The sequence below is a fragment of the Heloderma suspectum genome, chromosome 8 (genome assembly GCF_057233095.1).
Source record: "Heloderma suspectum isolate Gila_16-S chromosome 8, 16-S_ref, whole genome shotgun sequence".
In the NCBI taxonomy this organism is placed as follows: domain Eukaryota; kingdom Metazoa; phylum Chordata; class Lepidosauria; order Squamata; family Helodermatidae; genus Heloderma; species Heloderma suspectum.
Window position 1 is genome coordinate 23,268,198 of NC_139465.1, and position 7,503 is coordinate 23,275,700.

Sequence of the window (7,503 nt, forward strand, 5' to 3'; positions counted from 1 at the left end):
AAACCTACCATCAGAGCATTCAAGAAATTTGTGGATCCTGCACTGACAATGTTTCATGCACTTAAGCCATATGTAAAGGGCTATTCGATGTTCTTCCCATTTCATCTTTCAAATCTCTAAAGAAGGAACTACCACTGTGCGACTAGTTCCATTTCTTCACCACTCCAGAAAAGCCACATGATATGAGAAAGGAAGCTACATCACATGCTAACACACAGGTGGGCAACTCATGGCCCTGCCCTCAGCCTAATTTCAAAAACCTTCGGCATGCAATCAATGCAGACCTCTAGCAAGAGTGACCCATCCCTTCTCTGGCAGCTTGCTGCATGGAAAGGAAGAGGGAGAGAGAGAGAAAGGATGGCAGAAAGAAAGAGAAAAGAGAGAGGCAGAAAAGGGAAATATGTGACCAGAAAAAAGGCCCTTGACAGAAAAAAGGTGGTCCACCCCTATGCTAAAGAGGGGACAAAAAAAGCCTCTATCCTCCAGTGAGAGCCAGCCAAAGAGAGAAGTTCAACGTGATAGTTATTAGTTAGATTCTAAGTACACAATCAAAACTCAGATCAAATATCGGGGGGGGGGGATGTTTCTCGTACTTAAAATGCCAAGCTATCCTATTCTTATTGTGGTCATTTCTAATATATCAGGTGGGGAGGGGGAAAACACCCCAATAGCTTGGATTCAAAGATCCACTCGCACTCAAGGCAGGGGAGAGACCCCCACCTATTTTTGCTGGTTCCCAACCTGGCAGCGGTTTCCTACATCTCATTGCATACCATTCCAAAGGGCTGCCTAACCCTCAGGAGTGGCTTTTGGGGGGTGCAGCAGGAAGAGGGCGGGAGAGCCCTACCATACACAAGGAACACTGCATGGAGTCCTTTAGATCCCAGGCAATGTCAGAACCCTATCAGAACCTTGACAACTGACTTTGGATTTCATAATGACTATTACATGTCCTATATCAATAGGAAGTTATTTTTAATTCTCTCTCTCTCTCTCTCTCTCTCTCTGTGTGTGTGTGTGTGTGAGAGAGAGAGAGAGAGAGAGAGAATATGACTGTTACATTCAACAGATAGAACTTCTGCCCATACTGGTCCTATGGGGCTTAGTTGGGATAAAACTAGCAATCATTTGAATTGAAAAAGATGTCTTTAGTTAGAACCACAGTCAAAAGGAACAGTACAGTAATTGTCCCACATAGAGCTACATGCATAAGCAGTCTATTCAGTGAAAGAAGAATGCAACCAATTGTTCCTCTTGGTGCAAAGAGAATTATGAAATTCTTGCTTGCAAAACTTTGCAGGCAGCCAGTCCAAATGTTCATTTGGTTCGCCAAGGTGCTGAATGGTTCAGAGTTATTCTTCTGAAGAGAACTTTGGTCTCAAAGTAACAGGGAAACAGCAGCAATAGCAGACATCTCAGTTGCAGCTTGAAGGACATGGCACTGCAATAACAATGCAATTATAACAAATGAAACCAGATTTTTAAAAAAAAGATGCTGCAGCCCCTTGCTAACCAGCCATGCATATATATTCAACTTATACAAGCTGTCAGGGTTCCCATTATGACCTGGACCCCCTGAGCAACTCCTTAAGGATCTCTTGCCTCCTTAAGAGTTCCACCTTCCTTCCTTTAAACTTCTCCTTCCCAATAATGAGGGGTTTAGGCTGTAGACATGGGGTGACTGACACTCTAGAAACAGGGTTTAACCCCAATGGTTTACTGGTAAATTTAAAGCTAGCAAATCACAACTTCAGGTATTTACACAATAGAGCTGAGGGATACAAAAGGCATTAAGAGAAAATAAAAGTTGCAAAAGCACAAGTACTTCTACCCTAGCTGTACTTAGACTTCTCCAGGCTGCTACTTCCTGCTCCCTCTTCAGGCTCTGGTCTCCCTGATGCTGCTCTCAACTCTGGTCTCTTTTTATATCTTCCTCCCCCAAAACAGAAAGTACTGTTTAACTTAACTGGGGAAATGAAAATGAAACTTAACTGGGGAAATGAAACTACTCCTCTCAGGGATACCCCCTCCCAACAAAAAAATCCCAGGCTTCTAGGCCTGACCTTTTTCTTTTTCTTGCCTCTGTAGGCCTCAAACCTTCACACAAGCTGATAAGAGCCAGTAGTTATTCAGCATATGCTAAAGCAGGTTTCTTTCACTACTCATTCCTATGTCCCATCACAGTATGCCTGCCCCATTTTTCTAGCAGGACTTCCAATATTAGTTGCATTCCAGGCAGCAAATCAACTACGCATCTTTTTCCCCACATGGATTTACACTGATGTAGGCTGCTTCACCTGTTGAATTTCTGTCCCAAGCTGCTGTCTAAGCTACTAAAGCCATGCTATTGCTGGGGGGGGGGGAGAGAGAGAGAGAGAAGGTGACAACTTGGCACCCTGCCTACATCTTTTCTTCATCTCTTTTATCAGCCAAGAACACCCTCTTATTCTACCTGGAGTTTGTGTTCTAAGATGTCAGGTAGAAAGGCTTTGTCTCAGCGGCTATCCAACAACTACAGAACCTTATCTTCTTGGAGTCTGGACACAAATTAAAAGCCATCACCACTTAATGGGTTGCATTTCTAAATGAGCTATTGGCTCCTGGAAGCCCTCTTCTAGAGCCAATAAACTGAAGCTGAACCTGGGCAAGATGGAGGCTCTGTGGGTGAGTTGTTCTTGAGCCCAGGAGATGGGCTTATGGCCTGTTCTGAATGGGACTGCAATCCCTCTGAAAGATCAGGTCCATAGTTTGCAGTCTGGGAGTACTTCTGGATCTCTCTCTGCCACTGGGGGCCTAAGTGGCCATGGCAGCTCAGAATACCTTCTACCAGCTTCGGCTGGTATCCCAGCTCCAGCTTCTCCTGGACAGGGATAGCTTGGTCACAGTGAGACAGAATGTGAGCAACTTCAAGACTGGATTACTGCAATGCATTCTATATCATGCTGCCCCTCAGGTTGGACCAGAAGTTGCAGCTACTGCAGCTTGGCTGTTTTCAGGGGCTTCCCCTTTTCAGCATATAACACCTTTGCAGAGGGAATAGCAGTCTGCCTGTTTGCTACCAGGCCAGTTTTAAGGTTTTGTGATGTACAAAGGCCTTAACAACTTGGGACCAGGATATCTGAGAATGCGCCTTCTGCCTTATAAACCTGCCCAGTCACTGAGATCATCAGAGGAGGCACGCTTGGTGGTTCTGCGTGGACCTGAGGTCCATTTAAAGTCCACTCGGAGTAGAGCTTTTAGTGTACTGACTCCCTCTCTGTGGAATTCCCTGCCAGTTGATGTCAGGCAAGTGCCAACTTTGCTCTGTTTTTGGTGTCTGCTAAGTACATTTTTATTTAAACATCCCTTTCCAGGCACGGCTTTATTGGTATAATTGGATTTTAAATAGTTTTATTCTTTTGTATTTTGACATTTTCCCCCATTGTTCGCCACATGGAAATCTTTTTTGGATGTAGAGTAGTTTATAAGTGTTGTAAATAATTAAAAATGACAGATCTAATGTGTCAACCCTGATATCACCCAAGGTCCTCTGGAAGACTATGTTTTTCCAAAAGAGTAGTTTCACACCTTCAGCTACCACTTCAGCTATCAATTACGCCCTGATTCACATATTGTTGTACATCACTTGATTTCTCTGCCCTGGGGGCTGTTTCACACGTGCACGACCACCACTTGAGGACTCCAACATAAAATGATTATTTGCATATGTGAAAAGGCCAATGTAGGGAGAATTTTGATTTCTCCTGACCTCACCTCCAGCATCCAGTGGAGTTGGTTTGCCACACATTCAACTGCAAAGCATCGAGGGCTTTGTGAAGTGCAGAGAACATGCAATGTACATGCATGTGTGAACTCCACATTTAATTTCATGGGCAGCCGATGGTGTGAAGAAGTCTGTCGTAAAAACATAAGAGCCCTGCTGGATCAAACCAAGACTTATCTAGTCCAACATTCTGTTCCAGCAGTGACCAACCAGATACTTCAATGGGAAGCCCACAAGCAAGAAAGATGTGAGTGCAAGTACTCCCTTGCTCATGTTCTCCAGAGCAGAATTGAAAGGCATACAGTCTCCAGTACTAAAGGTAATGCATAGCCATCAGGACTAGTAGCCACTGATAGCCTTATCCTCCATGAATTTGTCTAATCCCCTTTTCAAGCCATCCAAGTTGGTGGCCATTACAAGCATTGTGCATGAGGCACTGTGAGATAGTATAAATGTTCCAGATATTACTGGATATGATGAGCTCCGATTGAACCAAATGACTGTATTACTGCTTTATCTGAAGATATGCATAAAATCTGCCCATAAGCAGTTAGTGATTTATCTAGTAATTACAAATAGGATTTTGCTGGCAAACTTTTGGAAGCAAGCCCAGTTACCATCTGCAGAACTTTGGAAACACAGAACCTGGAACACCATACTACTCTATTAATTGACCTAAGTTTCAGTATCTGTGGGAAAGAAAAACTAATTTAAATGAGAGACTTCAGAGACAATAGAGCCTATTTATTCATTACTGGGACAGGACAATGCCATCAGAGAAGAACTGAGTATTGGCTTTGATCTAATTGCATTTACTGGAACTAGATAATGTCATTTGAAACTTAAGTTCCTTTATGCCATATTTTCCTTTTTTTCTTGGTTTAAAATGTATAATAATATTTCTTTTCTAAGCAGTGATATGAACATTGTGGGTGGACAGGGGGGAGAAATGACGAGACGACACAAATAGATTTGGGAAAAAATAGGGCCACATTTATTGATAGATTACAATCTGCGAAGGAAGCACCGGCGGGCACACAGCAAACAAAACTAGCATGACAGGTGTTGAGTGAGGCATTCGTCGTCTGGGGCGAGGTGTCCACCATCGCCCCCCCCCCCAATCAGACATATCCAATTTTGGGCTGGGAGACCTTCCCCTGTCACCCCCCCTCGGGCCACAGAACCCGAGTGGGTGAGGAGGGTTGGCTTCAGAGGTAAGCCGTATCTCCCGACTGGGGCCACAAAACCCAGTGCTGGAAGCCTCGGGCCTTACCAGTCACCTGAAACAGTGCCTATGAATGCCCACCTGTCCTCTCCCCCAGTGGAGTGCCCACCTGTAGCCGCCACAGGAGGGCGACAAGCCTCTGTTTACTCGCCCTCCCCCCACCTGAGCCGTAAACACTCCCAAATGCCCCTTCGCAGATCGGCCAAAAGACATCATTGCCTAGTTCGGTGAGATGAACACCATCCGCTCTGTAGAGCACCCCCCAGGCAGCAGAAATGACAGGGTGAGTGATGGTCTGGTCTCCCTGTTTGATTAGAAAGTTCCCGATTTCCCCGTTGACCTTCTTATGGGCCCTATCCATGGCACGAGGATCCAAGCCATTCTTCCAAGCCACTCTGGGTAGCAGGTTGGACCAGATAATGGTGATTCCTGGCCAGCGATGCCGAATGAGTTGCAAATCCTCCCAGGCTTGAAGAATGAGGGCCTTGCCCTTCAGCAGGCCTAGATCATTCCTCCCTAAGTGCAGCACCAGAATCTGTGGGGGAACCTTCACCAGCCCTTGCTGGAATAACGTGGGCAGGAGGCGCTCCCAACGCATCCCACGTCTGCCCAACCACTGAACGGAGGCGTAGCGGCTGAGCCCAAGCCGGGATCTGCAGCTGGAGGAGGCCGTCCGACCGGCCCAAAAAACCATGCTGTGCCCACAGATGAGCGCCTTCACTGGTTCATTCGCACTCCAGCCATCTAGAAGAACTAGTAACAAGGAATGAACAGAACTGACCTCACAGCCTTAAAAGCCCGGCAGTGGCCTCACGTAGGCCCGATATGCCTTGGAGCGCCACCTGCCAACGGACTGCACTTTGTCTGCAGTGAACCCCAAAGATGCGGCGGTGAAGGCGGCCCCAATCCGAAAGGAATGTGTGCCGAAACCAAGTGTGCCCAGACCCAACACCTTTAAAGCTCACTGCGTGATTACCCAAAATTGATATTTGGTTAAGGGAGAGGAGTCGCTATGGCAAAAAAGGGGGCCAGACAGATTACCCCGAACTTTGAGAAAATTCGCTAAGGCAGTGACTGGGCAGAGGTCTGGCACTGAGGCTGGAAACAGTGACACATTGACGCCCCTCCCCACCTGGTTGGTCTTCGACTTCCTAAGCTGAATAAGGGCCACCTGCTGAGAAAACTATAAGTCGCTGAACTGCAAGGCTCGTCCCGACAGGTCACCCTTAGCAGACACGACAAACTCGGCAACCCTGAATGCTCCGAAGAATGCAGTGAGTGCTGCGGCATGAAACAAAGTGGCCTCATGTGTTGAGTTGCACAACGAAGGCCACAGGCCCCATAAACCCAGCAATATATCTGGTGACAGAGGGCATCTGGGGTCGGGTGGCGCCGGGGACCCTTTGGACCAACCCTGAAGCACCCGCTGGACCCGAAAGTCTGCAGTGTTGTCCGCCACACCCTTCATTTTGGACCAGAAGGCAAGTGCAGCAAGCCTTCCACTGATGGTCCGGGCCACTAGACCCCGCCTGTGGGCATCAACACAAAACTGAAGCAAGTGATCAACCGGAATTGGCCAACACTGTGGAAGATGTGTCGCCATCCGGAAGGAAAAGAACTCCCTACCTGATCTGGCATAAGCAGCTCTTGTGCTAGGGGCTAAGGACTGCAGGATAGCCTGTTCTGTCTCTTCCAGCCAACCTCCCAAAGGGCAGCTGGCATGTTGTCCAGTATGGCACGCACCCAGGGGGCCAGTTCTCGGAAACGCTGCAACTGGTTACGTTACAATGCATCAGCTAAGGCATTGTCCATGCCGGGAATGTGCCGTGCGCGGAATAAAATATTGCACTGAGGGCACTGCAACGTGAAAGCCCGGACCAAAGCCATGACCCTACCATTGCGAGATGACAAGGAATTAATGACCTGGATGGTGGCTTGATTGTCACACCAGAAGTGCACAATGGAATTAGAAAGCTGGGCCGCCCACAAATGCACAGCAATGTATATTGGGAAGAGTTCTAAGAAGGTAAGGTCCTTTCCCACACCTAGATTTAGCCACTCCACCAGCCACTGTGCGTGACACCATCTGTCCCAAAACACAACCCCAAAGCCCCGTGCCCCAGATGCATCGGAGTGTATCTGCAGTTCTGCTTCTAATAATAACTCGTGCTTCCAGAAGGAAATGCCTTTGAACGTGTTGAGGAAATGCAGCCAAACAAAGAGATTGTCCTTCATGGTGGACGATACCCGAATCTGATGGTGTGGTGAGAGCAGGCCCTGCATGGCATTACAAAGGTGTCTAAGGAAGGCCGTGCCAGGGGCAATTACCCGACAAGCGAAGTTAAGGTGACCAACTACTTCCTGCAGGGCCAGTAATGTGACCTTCTTAGACTGCAGCATGTGCAGAATCTTATTCTTTAGGGCCTGCAGTTTGTCAGCTGGCAGCCTACAAAGCTGCTTCACAGAGTCCAGTTCAATGCCCAGAAACTTAATGGTGGGGGAAGGGCCCTCAGTC

General features: G+C 47.4%; 1 pseudogene; it reads right to left on the minus strand.

Annotated features, from left to right (window-relative positions):
• Nucleotides 1-5,778: 5,778 nt before the first annotated feature.
• On the minus strand, nt 5,779-6,591 carry LOC146338914 (uncharacterized; annotated as a pseudogene).
• Nucleotides 6,592-7,503: the final 912 nt, after the last annotated feature.